Below are 17,211 nucleotides of genomic sequence, written 5' to 3' on the forward strand. Positions count from 1 at the left end.
CTCTTAGTCATGAGCCATTCGTCACAGCATGGAGTCTTGAGAAAGTTATTTTCTCTTCCAGGATCTTACCCTTTGACTGTAGTTTCAGATGCAGCGGCACCAGCTCATTCCACGTATAAAATACTGCTGTAATTCAGGAGTTTCCCCACTGGATGTCATCATTGTCCCACCAGAAGCCAGTCAGACCAGCAGGATGGAGACAAACAACTCAACCTCCGAACCCCCCATACTCTCTAGACCTGATTTTCGCAACAGCTGAGCACTCACGACCTGCTGGAATCCACAGATGCTAAGCTGCCTGAAAATCAGAACCCATGAAACTGTGAAGTGCCCAGATTGATATTTTCTGATGAGCTCCGTTGCTCCTGCCTCATTGGTTTTGTCTGTGCTCTACTTGAGGTCCTCTTCAGACTTCTGCGGTTCTAAGGGGTTTTGGCAGAGAATTCAAACAACTATGAAGTCCAGCTCCTGCGACAGGCCTGCTTCGTCAGTAAGTGAGAGTGAAATTTTGGTATACAATAAACTAATCAAACAAATCAGTCGCCAGACATCCTTAGTTCTCTATGCATTCATCCATGAAAGCAGCTTTCAACAGCTCACATCTAATTGTCAAAAGGAAAAGGTCCACCCCTCCCTCTCTCCCCCGCAGCTCTGTTGTTCCTCATCTAATCGTTCAGACGCTGTTCTAAAACCAGGACAAAACAGAATTTTGTTTACTGTGGGGGCTCTGCAGCAGTGCGCCTTCTGTTGCCCTGCTGAGGGACTGGGCAGAACCTCACGGATGCACATGACGATCCCTATTGATGTTTCTGCAGATGTTTTGTTATGAGCACAAGCAATAGGTGTAAGCACCCCAGCAAGAGCTTTAAAAGAGAGGCTCGTACTCAGTCTCAATGCCTCGCTTTCTCTGCTTCCTTATTATCTGCCTGGTTCCATGCTTCAAGATTTCATCTCCCTTCTTTGGCCTTAGACTGAAATTAAAACAATTTCTATTGATACAAAAGAGAACAATACTAATGACTTCATTTTTCTATTCCTTCTCTTACTTTCTCGGTTTTCCAGCTTTACCTTTTTTTCTATTTCTACTCAGCTTTCCTTTTCCCCATCTCTGCTTCTTCCTGTAACTCCTGTTCTCTTTCTGTTGACGTGAAGAAATACTCCTACAGCTGCTTCCATTTCTCCTTCTTTCATCTCCCATAGATAGAGAGAGGGGGAAGGAGCCTGAGAGATGGAAGGAAATAGAGGACTGGAGAGTAGAAAGAAAGAGGCAGTGAGGGCCACGTTATTTCCATTTCCCTTCTTGGCTACAAAGCAACTGAATTATGAGCAGAAAGACAGGGAGTTCATGGGGGAAAGGCTGGAGCATCAACTTCTGAGGCACTGGCCCTGAAAAGAGATGGCAGAATATTAGAGCTGAAAAGCTATATGGCAGCTAGTGGGCTGCTTGTACATAAAGACCTTGTTGCAGATGGGAGTGACATCTGGGCAGCCGTAAATGCAGTAAACGAGGAAGAAGTTGCGGAAAAAGCACTGATAGAAAGCTCCAGTCGGTAGGTCCCATTTTCTGCTCGCATAGGCCAGAGGAGGACATGGCCTCACTGACGAATGCTGGCACAAAGTCTGTGAAACAGGGAGAGCTGAGGTGCCTCACCTTGGTTCTTTCTATCTGTTTCAAGCCCCCTTGTTTCTCCCTGGGTCAAGCATGGAGAGGGATGCATGGATTTAGCCCATGGAAGGATGCAGAATTGTCATTGCAGTGTGTTGAAGCTCATAGTTGACTAATTCTAAAGTCTTCCCAGGTCCCCACCTGGATGATGGCCCATTCTTTACCCAGCCCGCTGTCACCCATGGCTTAAAGCCTTTGTTTTCTCCTCTGAAAGCGTATTACCAGCATCGGTGGAGAAGGCAGAGCACGAAGGAGGTGCCGCCACCAGCTGAGGGATCCTGTAGGTTTGCCCGTACCTGTAACACGGCTGTTGTTTTCCTGAGCGCTGCCAGGCACCGTCCCTGCCAGGAAGAATATTTTGTTCAGTGAAACCAGGAAGCAAATAAACAACAAGGGGGATAAGCCCACTGACGTGCAGCACTATCAGAGCTAGTGCTGATGTAATTTAAACTTCAGAGTTTAGGCAAGAACCTGACAATCTTAAGACAACAGCAAGAAAAAGTATGCGCTAATGGAATCACCTGAGTTGATAAATCATCCACCTTCTCCTTTCTGACCACGGCACTAGATGAACAAACCGAGTCAAAATATCGAACTGCTGTTACCACAGGGCAGAAGCACTCCTGCCTTCGTCTGACTTATTTAAGGATGTTGGGGCCCTTGAATTGTTTGCTGTGCATTCAGATAGCAGAGCTTGCAGATCTGAAGAAGATTTATGATCTAAATCCCTTTTGCTTCTTCTCCGTTGTTGAGACTGTGACTCTCTTTGCCTGAGGAGGTGCTGGAGTTTATAGGCACTTGAAGCCTTTACCTAAGCTGGTAGTTTTGTCATGTTAAAAGAAGCATATTCTGCTTATTGCATTCTCAGAGGTTTTATACGGCTTGTTCAATGGCCTTCTCTGCACACTCCCCACGGCAGAGCAAAAAGGGGAGGGAGAGAAAGTGAATAATGTTCTCCCGTGGAGGAAAGGAACAAGAACAGTTCGAATAGATCAACTGTTTTCTAGGAACATCATTAAGTATATGGGAAACTTCCAGTACTAATATATTATTCTTTTGCTGTCATTGTTGAGACCTTGGCTGGATGTTTTCTGCAAGACTTTATGAGCCCTATTGTAATATGCTCTTTCCCAGAGATCCCAATTCTTTGAAGTGATTGCAATCTTAACTCTCGTGAAGCCAAAGAAAACTGAAGTAGTTAGGCCTCTCTCAAGAAAAAAAAAACACTTAGTAGTGAATGTGTATCTCAGTATTGACCTTTTCCCTTTTAACATTGCTTTAATACACAGTTCTTTGGGATACACATCCGTTCATTTGATCCAGAATTGCCTAAACTCGTTGAGCTTCTGTTGACATCAAGACATTAAAAACTAGGACCAGACAAAGATCTAGAGATCCATGAGCAGCCGTGTAATGGTAAGACAGAAAGAGAAATACATAATCAAACAGTGCTCTCAAATTATAATTCTTTGATTTCAGTGTATTCTGATTTTTAATTATATTTTCTTTCCCCTTTGCTAGCTCTGGGAGTACAGAGGCTGCAGAACGTTTGGTTCATACCGGTTTTGAATTCACGAACGTGGATTTTTTTGCAGTGACCCAGCTGCCACTAAGCAGAAAAAATGCCAAGTTATGCCAAGGCAAAGCATGCCTCCTTCTTTTATTAAATCTGCAGACACCCTTTTTTCTTTTTCATATGATATTTTCATCTTCTATCCCACAGAGGGTACATTACTCATATACGTAAAATATGTGAGTCGTGACACTTCACGTAGTTACTCTTCACTATTTTCAGACTGCTTGACAGTACCCTGTTCTCCTTCATTACACACCAGCCAACGAGTGGATTAGTTTACTTTCAAAACACAGAACCTCATATTAATCCCCAAACAATTAATTATTGAGAGAAGACAAGCATATTTTTAAACCCAGCCTGTGACTTTTCTACTTATTTCACGCAACAAGGCGTGATCTGTTCATTCCAGGCACGTCCTGCCAAGTGTCCTGCAGGCTCCAAGTTCTCCGTGTGAAGTTCCCGTGGCTGCGCTCAGGGATGAGGTACCTTGGTCTGGGGGTGCGGAGAGACCAGAAAGTGGGGCTCTGCTCAGAGGGGTTTCCTCAGAGGACACGGAAATGGGGCCTGTGGGATCTGAGTGGGGCGACATCCAACAGCCCTTGCTCTTGAGTTCTCAATGTGGGGACATATCCCTAGAGCACAGGGGGACAAAACAGGCACGTGCTGGCTCCAGCACGTGTCCTTGAAAGATACAGCAACTCGGAAACATCTTAGAAGCATCTCAGAAACCACTGGAAAGCAGACGTAAGTCTTAAAAGCGTTTGGACCTCTGATTTGGAGCACAGAAGACTCGGCAGTAATTGACTCAGGAAGTCAGTTCAGGCGCGTGTTTTGTGTAGTTGTCTACATCATAAAAAGTCATCCGAAAACAAGGTAAGTAACACTAAGAGAAGAAAAGAAAAAAGGCACAAATCTATAAAGTGCAAAAACAAAGCCAAAGAAAATGGAGGTCCCTGAGAACAGAACCTAACGTGTTTGCTGCCAAGCTATGTCCGGTTTTTCTGCATTGTTTTCAAAATGACTTTTCATCTGGCGATGCAGAGCCAAATTTCTCCACGGGTAACATGTAGCTCCCCAAACTCTTAGGAAATTAGCAAGCCTTAATAAAATTTATGCATGGCTTGCTATTGCAGTTCCACATCTAAAGGGAAAACAGATGTTCTGTTTAGTTATTCTCTTCATGTCCAAAGGAAAGCTGTTGGTTACAGGGTTTGTTGCTTTTTTTTTTTTTAAAAAAAAGTCTGGTGCTGAAAAGGTTACAAATGATGCAGTTTTTACAATCCTACTCCAAGGCTCTCTGCTGACCCGGATTGCTGAGGTGACGCTCGCAGGTGCCTGTCACCCTCTTACCAGCCTCATATTTCTTCACACCTACACTTTGGGATGAATAAAGAGCAGGGAGTCCGCGGCGTTTGCCTGTGCCCATGAAGGGGCGCCCGGCTTCCCAGCCCTCCAGCTGGATTCACTGCAAAGTTCCTCGGCCCGGGATAGTTTGAAAGGAGAGGCAGAATGGATGCAGCGCTGAAAAGCGCGTGATTTTAGGGATGGCACTAAATGGGTCTCTCAAGGCTTCGGCAGGAAGGAGAGAAATCGTGATTCCTCACCTCCTTCACCTGGCTCCCTCCGCTTAGCGCACCTCGTGCATTCTGCCCGCATCATTTTCCACTACGCACTGCAGATGGGCAATCTTTTCTCTTTCCATTTTTACACAAATATTTTCAAGATGTGCAAAAACATTGGCACTTAACAGCGAGTGTTTGCCATCTGAGAGCACTCGCCGCCGCAAACAGGGCTGCATGCATCCACGTACATCTGATATTCATTCTTTGCTTTGCAGATGGGTATCAAACACAGAGCCTTTCAAAATGCTAATTCACTGGGCTGCTATATTTGTTTGTTTCTACGACATGATTATTCATCGCTCCCTGAATGGGGGGATCCCACCCTTCTTTATTCCTCCGGACATTAATACAAAAAGTGGGTCCTTGTCAACAAAAAAATGCCCCAAAAGAACAACAAATGCAATAAATTGTAGCCGTTGGCTTAATACCCTTTCAAAGTATTTATCCAAACAATCCTTTTTAGTCTGTGAATATTCATGGTCTTACAGATAACGTGAAAGGATAAACACTCACCTCCACACCTAAATGTGACTAGTAGCTGATTTAGGAATTATTAAGTCTCCAAAAATGGAGAAGGAAGGGACTCTATGTCATTTAAAAGAAACGCTAGGGAATGATGCAAAGCCCAGGCGGCAGGAATGCAGAGAAGAGCTGGCAGGAACTAACCAGATGAGTGATCAGCATTTTATTCAGACGGTGTTTCAGCGTCCACCCGGAGGAGATTAAGTATCCTGTCCTCTCAGTGCAGAGGAGGAGAAATAAATCAGGTTTTACCACAAGCGGGGTGGCAGGGAGTTAATTAGGAATGGAAAAAATACATATTTCAGTTTGCAAAGGAATAAAAAATGAGCAAATGAAAGAAGTAAAATACACTGGAAACGTGTTGGAACGCACCTGGGAACCAGTGACTGAGAAGCCTGCGCGGGGAGTCGGTGGCCACAGGGGACTGCAGACAACAGGTGACTCCACAGCTCCGCAGAAAGCTGCAATCCGGTGGCCAAATGCTCTTCCTCCGAGTTGTCATAGGAAAGCAGACGTTTCCCATGCCCCGTCTCCTGTCAGAGTCTCGCCAACAACAGCGTATAAAAAAGGCAAGGCTGCAACAAGAAATAAGAGGACTTTAGGTTTCCTCTCGAAGCAGTTTTTAAAAAGCACAACCCTCGCTAAAGCCAGCAGGAATTGCTCCGTGTCTCTTGTAATTCGCCTCCCTGGATTTGTGCAAAACTAGCATATGGCAGATTTTGCTATTAAAACAAGCAGAACTAGACAACAAAATCAGCAGAAGCCACAAGAAGCAGAACAGTGCTGAAGGTGCCCCATGTTCGGTGATTTCCATTAATGATTTACCAGTAAAGCTCAATTAAATGAGCAGTGGATACTGAGGCAGGATCTGCTCTGTGCTGCTGGAGCACACGCATGGGGACACGTTAAAGCAGGAGGAACTTTGAGAGGTGATGCGGCATTTTTTTCCCCCTGTTCTAAGCTGAGCTTAAATGTGTCTGGGGCGTGAACCTCCCTCCTTCTAACGAAGATCAATTCCAAACCAAGAGCCCGGTCCCTGCTTCAGTCAGCTGGATGTCACCGCTGTGCTTCCAGGAGGGGTGAAGGATTCTGTTGCGCGCCGGGTTTAAGCTGTGGGTACCAGTGGGTTTGGGGGCAACTCGCCTTGCAGGAGGCAAAGTCCTGGCCTGGCAGCTGGTGGGTGACATATTCCCTCCGTGGAAAATGGCACATGCCATTCTAGATCTGCTGACGTCCCCTTTTTTGCCAAGAATGCCATAGGCTGCAGATCGCTTCTCCAGAGGAAGGGCTTGTATGTGAACGAACGCATGGATACGGCTCCTGGCTGAAATAGTTAATCAATGTTTAAGTGGCTTTCTGCCACCAGTGAATATCAACATTCCCCATTTTGGGTAAAAGCTGGGAGTCACATTTCAACAATATATTCCGAGAGCATCAATATATTCAGATAGCATCCGATGATGCAAGAGCACAGTCTGTGGTCAATCACCATTCCCGTAATTTAGGAGAGTGCAGGAGAAGGAGTGCTGGCTTTTGACTGTCTCCATGTTTGTTATTTATACACCGTGTCATTCTGAGCTTGTTGTTTGCTTGTAGCTCGGGGCTGACAGTTCCCTGATTCCAAAGGCAATTCAGCCCCCGACATAAAGCAGAAGAACAATGCACAGTTCCTGTAAAACAACGGTGCTCCCCCCTCCCTGCTGCTGTCAGAATGCAGGGATTAGATGCAGAATAATGCAGTCCCTGATCAAACCTGCAGCTGTAATTCAACCTCTGGACACTGCTGATGCCATAAATTTGTGAAGAAAGTGCAGCTCAAGCGATTTGTGAACAAGAGCTGGTGAGTCCAATTGAATTACAGTTGTGGGAGCAGCCGGGATCCCCCTGCACCGAATCATTACTAATGAGAGCCAGAGAATGATTACTTACAATTTTAATGAAATTGAATTTTAATTTATAACCTTGGCTAGAAGAGGAAGAAGCATACCGTGAATATTTGTGGGTGACAGGGCAAAAGTACAACCAGAAACCCAAAATAAACGGAAGGAGAATGCATCCTCCTGGAAGAGACATGATAACATTTTATCTTCAAAAATATATTCTTATTTTAGCAAACGGTTGTGATACAGTGAGCACTGAAGAAAGCTACTCTATATCATGGCTCTGATGATGAAAGAGCTCAGAAAGAAAATGCTAAATATATGTTTTCTCCCATCCATTTACGATACTCAGAAGAAGGGGAACCGTTTAGCTGATTCTCAAGCCATCCCAGCCCGTTGTTTTGGCGTGAAACCAGCAGAATGGTAACTACAAGCACCACTGACATATTGGAGCCAAATAAACACGTGGAACCCTTTCTGAGCAAGTCTTCCAATTTCAGCACCGAGTGGTTATTCACCATAGGAAAGAAAGGCATGATTAACGCTACATACTGGTTTAAATAAAATCACGTTTCTCGCTGTTTGCCGCGTTGAAGTATCACTCTGCTATTTTCATATCCGTTTTAATATCGCACTGTTTTTGCTGGGACTACAGTAAGGCATAGGGAGTTTAAGAGAAGCGGTTTATGAAGTTCATCTCAGATATGGAAATGTGAGGAGAGAGACGGGAAAAGCAGAGAACCTGAGTAATGAAAACAAAATGGGTGAGTGAGGGAGTACTCGCGGCTCGTAACACGGGCCACACAAGTTTTTGCAGCTCATAATACGAATCTGCAATTCAGGGGTGATTAGGAAGGTGTGGGACGTGTAGTGGAAGGTCTGAGACTCGGGGCACGCAGCAAGGGTCACACAAATCAGGAGAGCACCGGAGAGGTGCTGAAAAACACCCGGGCTTTTGACTTTACATTTATTTTACAGAAGGTAAATCAATATCTCTTCACCCCAGTGCACTTGTATCATATGGCTTTCTGTTACAAGGTGACCAGGGCTTGAACATGTCGCTTCTGAACTGAAAACAGCTTAATCCACAGAGATTTTTTTTTTTTTTTTTTTTCCCTACAAAACGTCTGAAGTGCTGCATTACCTCATGGCACAGGGTGATGGGACCCAACCCAGTATTTTATTGTGCACCTTGGGAATCAGCAGCGAGAAACCATTACTACTCGAATATTAAAACATGCAAATTGAGTGGGAATTCAGTGCTATTTGCATATATTAAACTATTTTGTTAAAAAGAATAGTATTAAAAAGAGATTTGCTATACAAGAAAGGATTTTCACAGAGACAGGGTAGTTCTATGGGGAGAAACGTTATAAAAATATGTGGCTAATGCTGAAGGGTCATCCTCTTATGCGTCACAAAATTATTTCACCTCAAAGTGTATTGCCATGCACACTCATTTACTCACAGGGCCTAATTGATTTTGGAAAACGAAGCTGTGTCACGTCACCACTGGAGGGAGACATCATTCTTTTAAAAAGCTGTAAAACTGCTGCTGCCATAAATGCACTTCAGTAAGAAAGGGTGAAAAAAATAATCTTAAGAAATACAGCTGCTGAATTTCATCCAGGCTGGACACAGTAAATCACAGGTTCTAATAACAATAATAATACAGCATGAAGGAAACAGTGCCAGATTAACAAAGATGTTAATGTTTCCACTCTGATCGATACTGCTCAAGTGAATCTTATCCCGGCGTCTGAACTTAGTCCAGGTTAAATCCACCACCAGCACCTGTATATTCTCCTCCCATCTCCCTCCTCCCTCCCATCACTCACAAGCTGTGCTTGCAGAAACCCATTTGTGATGTTAAAGTCTCGGGCTGATATTTCCTAACCCTTTATCTGACGGTGACCTTAAGTGTGACCAAAAAATGTTCCTGCAGATGGCATTATTTTAGTTTTCACTTAACCCCCAGTGGCCTAGTGGCCTATTTTACAATCATTCAATTACCCCCACTACTGCTGAAAAAAAACCCAGTGAGAAAATAATTATTTGGTGCAGCTCAAGGTCATCAGCTGGAGGAGGATGGGGAACCATCAGACAGGCTCCAAGTCATACCACAAGCGTGTGGATGTACTTCAGCGAGGGGCCAGGGCACTCCAGCTCAGCTCGAAAAACCGAAAGAACAAAAGAAGCAGTTCTGCTAGAAAGAAAAAAAAAAAAAATCCAAAAAACCAAACCAAAAAGAGTAATTCTCCCTGATGTCGTGTGGCGCGTTCCCAGAGAGGAGAACGTTGCGCTTGTCTGTGTGGACTCATCCTGTTGTGCTGTGCACAGGGATGTGTGTTTGCACACGCACACACGTTCTGCGTAAGTTACCAAACAGCATCTCAGCAAGCTAAAACACGTGATAAGAAAGAAATTCCTGCGTGAGGGACTCCCACATTTCCAGTAACAGCCAAGAGCCCACGGAAACTTTCAGCTCAGCTGACTATTTGTGGTTTCTGTTTTGAACTTATTTAATGACACATGCTCCCCCCTGCCAGCTGCCTCCTCACTCCTGAATTAGGCTAATTATAAAATTAATGTAGAAAACAAAGCTTTTTTTTTAAAAAAAAAATAAATATTCTCATCACCTCCCCACGCAACTGCATCTCACGCCTCCGGTCGCAGCCAAACCATGGGTTTCCTGTTGTACTCACTGAATGGGGCAATTTCAGAACAAATATAGTTCAAACACTTATAAATCTCTAGAGTGAAATCCCGGCTGTGCTGAAAATAGGAGCTTCACCACAGATTTTGATAGTTTTTTCAGGCAGTGTTTAAGCTGCTCGTGGTTCTCAGTGAGCCTTGTTTATGGAAAGGAGACGATTAATGCAATCTTACAGCGTGTGCCATCCTGTGTCTTTTTGTTGACCCACGCGTCAGCTTCCATAAACCACCTCCTGACAGTAATCGTCTGGTCTTGCCTGATGTTTTACATGTGCTGGCTGAAGCGTGCAAGATCCGGCTTGTGAACCGTGACCTAAGACATTAGAAACGAGCTGGGAAGAAGCAAGAAAAAACATCAGCATCGTCTCCGTTAATTTTACTGCAAGACAAAAATCTCACGCTGGAACCAACCCGGTCTAGCGGGAGGTGTCCCTACCCGTGGCAGGGGGGTGGAACTCGATGATCTTTAAGGTCACTTCCAACTCTAACCATTCTGTGATTCTATGATGGTCCAAGCCTGAGCACACACGTGAGCCTTCCTGTGTGCCGTTTCACTCCACCTTCTACCCGCTTTGGCCACAGCAATGGGTCTGGGCAGCGCTGAGAATGTGTAAGATGTCATCTCGGGGATGTAATTTTCAGATGTGCTCGGTATCCCTGATTCTCATGGATTTCCTTAGGACTCCACCTGCAGGACTTCACACACCGGCGGAGTCTAATTATCACAGAATCTCCATATGCTGTTTTATAGCAGAGAAGGTTATGGCTTAGTTGCTGGAAGAACCAACTGTCATAATAGAAATAGCAAGAGCTAAAAAGCAAGAGAAATTCAAATATGTACCCCCACTCCACGGTGCAGTTCAATCTTCCTGAGGCATACGAAGTAAATAGTAGTAATAAAATGTGATAGGAAAATCAATTGGAACAAATGAAGCACTGTCTGTGCTGTATTCCAGCTTCTCTGGCCCATTGTTACCACTTTGATTAATAAACAGCAATCTGATAATGAGCAAATCAGCTCAGCACCAGGATATGGCGAAGGAAATGCTGCAGACATGCTACAGTGACAAAGCTAAATCTCACCAGCGTCGGGGTGTCTTTGGGCGACTCCGTGGCTGTTTCGGGAGGCTGGTTGGAGAAAGCCCGTTCCTGCAGCAGGGCACGCAGCGCTTGGAGGGCAGAGCTGCCGGGAAAGGAGCTGTTGAATGTTATAGACCAGATTGAATGTTATATTTATAAGCACGCACTTAGAACCAGGCATCAATTTTTCACATTCATTTAATAGACGTTTACCCCACTGGCTTTCTCTAGGGTGCAAAAACGAAGGCAACGACCAAAAATCGGCTTGTAAAACAGTATTTTAACAATACGGTAATGTTACTATAAAGAACTCCAACTAGGTCAGAGTCGACAACCAGCTTAGTTCCTTCTGGTCTGTATTTAGACAGAACTGAAAGGCAATGGAATTGTGTCCATTTACGCCAGGAATAAATCAGTTTAATTATGAGTTATTCTTTATTTCTTACCATGTTTATTCCCTTCCTGAACATTCTGGATCTCCCCATGACCACGGGTAGAGGTTGCCTCATGTAGCCCTTCCTGAGCACCGTCCCGATGTGCCCTGCTGCCTTCTTAAGCACCACGTTAGGAGTTACTCTCTGGATACTAGTTTTTGAGCAGAGGATTGAATTCCAGCAAGTTTCAGTGCCTGTTTGTGTTTCCTTGCTGTTTTGCTAATGCCTTGGTAGATGCAATCACTGCTGGCTCTGCCAGAGATCCTTGTTAGTTCCCCACTTCTGTGAGCAAAAATTATTAGATTCACTGACATTTCAGCCAGAGAGACAAGGAGGAGTGCACATAATTGATGCGAGACCACTAGTTGCAGTGAATTTAAATCAGAAAAAGGAACCTGTTCTCCAAAGAACTCAATATACCCAAAACTTGTCATCAAGAAATGGTTCCAAGATCTTTCTGCTGACCACAAGAAAGCTTTTCTACCAATGTTAAAAAAAGGAGTTAATGGGACAGAGAATAAAGGAGGAAACAGTCACATCTGAGTTTTCAGGTGGAATTTTTCCAGATTGCCCAGGTGGCAAAATGGGTATTTTGGGTGGCTGCTGTATCTGAGGGAGGGCCAGGTGGAGTGGTAGCTATTAGTGTTCAGCCCGCTTCGCAGCAATTAATTCACGTATCCTCTGAAAATAGCAAGGGACGCAACCTGCACCCCAGGGCTCCTCCACGCTCCATCCCAGCTCCATTACTTTACACTGCTTCCCATTTTCCCTGGTGGGAACAGCCCAGTCCTGGCTCTGTTCCCAATTCTTCATCCCTGTGATGGTAACACTCCTGATGAGCCTGGAGCTGAACCATCTCATGTATCCTTTAACAACCTCTAACCTGCAGGCTGCTCTTACCACGCTGACGGGGCTGGGTGTTGCAGGTACTTCACTGTCTGGCAGCCCTGTCTTTTATTTGCCCAGGCGTGATGGGGATCCTACGAAAGAGCCATCTCTCCATCTTCGTCTTCCTGCATCTGCAGTTTGGAGGAAAATCAATATTGCTGTTTGTTGCTAAATTGTCAGACAGCTTTTGATGCTAATATCTGACGAAGCAAACATGCTGTTGTAGATATTTACTCTCAAACAGGTTCTCTATCATCCACCATCTGCTTTTAAAGGGTCTTTTTTTTTCCCTTTTTTCCAGTGACTAATGGTGCATTTAACCCCAGAGAGCCTCTGATCTGCACATCAGAAAGTTTCTGCAGCAGAGGAACAGAAAAAAGGAGGCGGGGGAGGGAGGGTGGATGAGCTTCCTGTTGTTCTAACTTGGCTGACTGGTTGGGTTCTCAAATCAAACTAGAAATCTCACCGCTTAAGGCAGCCACCACTCAAATCCTTGACACAGCCAGCAGACTCCTTATGCCCTGGTTCAGAGCCTGGAGACTGGAGCGGCGCAGAGCGAGGGGAGACAGACAGTCTCCTTGACCTGCGTGGACAAACCTCATCAGCTCTCTGTCCGCTTGCTCCGTCTGTGCAAAGATATTAACAACACCTTTTTGATGAAAAGCATTAGTTCTATAGATGAAAACCACAGGGATGGGAGGCTTTCTGTTTGCTTTTGTAGGCTCAGAGACACAGATCAAAATTTACACTAGAAGGAGCTGGGGAAAGCCCGTGAGAATGGCACAGGTTCTTCAGTGTTTGGGTCCAGGCTCATCCCTGGGGGGCTAGAGATAATTTTGCGGAAATACCAGGTGTGATTTCTGGGAGAAGGGCAGAATTCTGCAGTACCTGAAAGATATGGGAGGAAATTTCGTGTCACAGTCTTTCAGAGCTGCATTGGCTGAATCAGTTTTTCTGTTCAGGCAAGTGTCAGACAGAATGGTTACCCCAGTTCCTCCAGGACTCCCACACAGCCGTGTCAGTGTAACTCCTGCTGTGCCAGGAGGGGTGTCCCAGGCAATGGCTCTACTACCATCGTGAAAGGACCATATTCACTGTGCTTGAACCAAAAATCACACCAGGATTTGGTCTCCAAAGTCAAAAGACACATTGCATTGATCCACGGGAGAGCCTCCTTTTGCTTCCACAGGTAAGTCTGGTAAAGCACAAGATTTTTCTGGACTTACAGTTTCAATTTACACACTTTTCTTAATCTTTTGGTGCGCTAGACCACGGCACAGAGTAGTGCTCTGATGAAGCATCTCAGGGCTACAAACCCTGGAGTACATGGAGTGGAAAGTAAACGAGAACTCTGGAAACTGCGCAAGTGGGAGAAATGGGGAAAATGAAGTAACTTATGAGAGAGGAATCACGGTCTCTTCCTTGAACTCTTGTGTACCTTTTAATGGTATGTAGCACAAAATACTGCTATCCTATTCAGTTCTCAGAATGAACGAGACAGGGGAGACAGTAACTGCACCAAAGGGGAACACATTTGATCGGCGTCTCAGTATAAGCTGATGATTAATGCTGAGCGACTCGGCACACTCAATTCAAATAACTGCAAATCCTAGAATGTTGCTCTCCCAGAAGTCCCAAACCCCTGACTGCGTCTTGCTGTTCCTGTCTCCAGGGGACAGCATAATCACTGCTGCTTAAACATCTCAGCCTGACACGGTGCTGAGACCCTCGTGGAGCTCCGGGGTTCCCACAGCCTGAACCTCTCAGAGCTGAAGTCTCTCTGATGGAATAGCATCTCTCTGACTTCATCCTCGCTGCAGAATTTTGGAACCCTAGGCCATGAAAATAGCTTGGCATAAAAGACTACAGAAACCTCTAACAGGTTTACAGGCACTTTTCCAGCTTTGGCAACTGTCTCCACTTAAAGTTCATAGGCAAAAGTCTGCTTTGTGTGTGTTCCCACTCCCTGGCAAACCACGCTGCCAGAGCTGTCTGTGCTGCAGACAGACCGATTGACAGCTTCGCCTCCAGCCAGAATCCCCATTCAAAGGAATAACAAATTCTCTAATAAAGTTTGCATGAAATTTTTACCTGCAACAATTCCCCGACGTGCTGAACTGCACGATACTGACTTATATAATACATCATTTTAGCAGCAGAGTTAAACAAAATGCAAAGCCAGATCCAGTTTAATTCTTTTCTTTGTGATCATAGACATTATACCACATCTGATATCTATAAGCCATTGGTTCCACTTTTTTGTAGTCTGTAAACATCAAATACAAAATTTTCTACAAGTGTTTCAATCAAATCAAATGTTTAAATGTAGACTTTTAAAAGTATTTCAATTATAAAAATAAAAAGTTAAAAACAAAAGAATGTTTTTAGGTAAAATATCAAAGGTATATTAAATATTAAAAAAGACTGCTTCATTACTATTGAAATACTTGAAATTTTTGAAAAATGAAATGTTAGATTGGAAACATTTCCATAGACATTGATTTGGATGAAAACACATTTTCTAACAGAACAAAGTTCCATTGAAAAATTTTCCAATTGCATTTTCTAGTGGCCAATTTTTCAATGACATTTCCCAAAGAACAATCTACATCTGAAAATTTTTCAACAAGCTCTTGTGAGCTCTCAAAGAAAAGAAGAAGTAATTTTCCAATAATAGATTTTGAAAGGCGGTTATTATTCTGTGCTTTACACCTTTTTACAAAAGAAAAAAAAAAGTCGCATACCAAATATAGGGCAATTGCCCGGACTTTCTGTTAACTCTTTTTTTAACTTAAAATGCGAATTGCTGAGAAATGTTCCCAGACTTCAATTAAAAACCTTGAGTGATTTGATTTTAAAATGGATTGATGTAAATGTTGCTTACCTTAGATCCAGACACCCAGAAAGCCATCTGCCAGGCAGCTTGGTCAGAACTCTGGTGTCCAAGCACGGCATCCGGTTCCAACTCAGGTCTGCAGCTTGAGTTTTGCCTCTTTATAGACTAGAATTAGTGCCCTGGTTTGAGGACCACGACAGTTAGAGAACTTATCAGAATTTCAGTGGTACCTGCAAGTCCAGTTAATGATCACAAATCTTACACCAAGCGCTGTTTAACAACACAAAACCATCCAAAGAACACATAGAACTCCAACATAAAACTCGTCACATCTTTACACTTTGATGAGATCAGGCTGAGAGTCTGGTTTGGATTCAGGTGTGATACCGTTTGTAACATTTACAACATTTTCAACTTCCATTTTGTTTTCTAAATATTTTTTTCCATTTTTTTTTTTCACCCATAAGATCACTCCTGGAGCTGGCTGTGCCTACGTGCGCGTTTGTATAGGTGACGAGGACCCAGGTTGGTCCATATGACGTGTGTGTGAGGAGAGAAGCAGTTGGTCACTTAAAGCAATACCTGGCAAGCGAGACTCAGCAGGAGGAAGAACACTGCAAGGACCTACGGCCCAAGTTCCAAGGTTGCACTTCAAATCTGCCAGTTCAGGACTTGGAACCCACACTGATTCCAGCGCTCTGGCATTTAGGGAAATTCACGGCCTCTTTTCAAGCCTGTAGATTTGAACGCGTTTCAAAAGATGCAGAGGTTAATTTCTTCCAGTTTAAATGGACAGAATCTGGGTCTAGATCAGAAGCATCTCCTCAGCTCAAGTAAATGATAATGGTCCCTTTCGCTCTGTTGCGGTTCTGGGAATGGGCTCCAGCTATAGATTTGCTCTTTGGGTTCAAACCCAGCAGTCAAGGTGGAATATAGCTTTTTTATCCTTCTCCACGGAGTCGCAGAGAGGTGAAGGTTATGCAGCTTCTGTCAGGGAACTCCGCTTAGCAGTCTGGTTGCTTTGCATCAGGTGAGCAGACAACCACGATGCCTTCTACTGTCTGCAGAGCTGGGCATTTACAGAACACGTATTCGGATACCAAGAAGAAAAGCCTGTTCCATATATTGACTCCTCTCTTGTTTCACAGAAATAATTAGATCTCTTGTTGTTCTCTGCCTCAATCTCTCCTTCCACTTTTCCCATAAGGTGGTTTAGCTGTCCTAAATTACAGATCAAAAAGCTAAATGCTAAAGGCCAGGCTAATTCTCTAGTTTCTTTCTATAGTCCATGAAAAAAAAAAAACAACAACCCAGACAATTCAGAGGGCAATTCGTCTCATCCTTAGATAGCCATCTACAGTAAGTTAGACAAGTACCTCTGTGGAGGTGTATCTCCATTCATTGTAAAAGGAACCTCCTTTAGACTGCGGCATATACCTTTCCTACGTCTAAAGTTAAGTGAGACAAATCACATCCCCAGCTGTTGTCTCGGTAAAGAGGGCTCAGAAATAAAGCCGTGGGGAGACACGCTCACTGCAGGAACAGCCAGGACAGTTTGAGGTAACTCGCCCCCTCCGTCCCACTAGCCGTCTGTTCTAGCCGTTCCACCAGATGTTACCGGTCCCTGCGGCACAGCCAGTGGGACATGGACATCCTGTCCAGAAGTCAGCTGGTTGCTCCTGAAGGGATCTGACGCTGACCTGGCTGAACTTTTCGCTGAAGCAGCTGAGAAATGTTCTTACGGTCCCTCCCGTTGCTGGGCTGCGGACTCAGAACCATCACACGAGGGGCAGTAACAAACCACAGGCAGCTGTTACACAGAGTTGCATTATCAGGACATTAGGAATGAATGCAAAATGCTCCCGAAAAGCTTTTCCAACTGATACTTCCTTGTTTCTGGTTGAGCTACAGAGGAGCTCTGAAGACTCATCCAATTTGTTCTATATATACTCCAGTTGGTTGTTATTCTTTGCCCTGGAGGGAGTTGCAAAT

Source organism: Numenius arquata, chromosome 14 (assembly GCF_964106895.1).
Source record: "Numenius arquata chromosome 14, bNumArq3.hap1.1, whole genome shotgun sequence".
Classification (NCBI taxonomy): Eukaryota; Metazoa; Chordata; class Aves; order Charadriiformes; family Scolopacidae; genus Numenius; species Numenius arquata.